Here is a 295-nt window from a genome sequence, read left to right as displayed (position 1 = left end):
ACATTGACTGGAGTGAGGCATGTACCAGACCTCAGGAAGAATCTTGTCTCTTTTAGTGTTCTCAGTGAAGAAGGATGCAGATTCTCGGGAGATGCTGAAGTGCTTAAGGTCTGCAAAGGTGCATTGGTTGTCATGAAGGCCAAGAGAGTTGGTAAACTCTATGTGTTGCAGGGCGCAACTTTGAGTGGATTGAGTTTCATCATCATCTGTGTTGAAGCACCGTGACTTGGGGAAGCAGAAAAAGGTTAGCTTCATGGCTGCAGTTCGAGTTCCGGAACAGGCGCAGGTTAAGGGG

The sequence above is a fragment of the Phalaenopsis equestris genome, unplaced genomic scaffold, assembly GCF_001263595.1.
Source record: "Phalaenopsis equestris unplaced genomic scaffold, ASM126359v1 Scaffold000130, whole genome shotgun sequence".
NCBI lineage: Eukaryota > Viridiplantae > Streptophyta > Magnoliopsida > Asparagales > Orchidaceae > Phalaenopsis > Phalaenopsis equestris.
Note: the sequence above shows the minus strand (reverse complement) of the source record.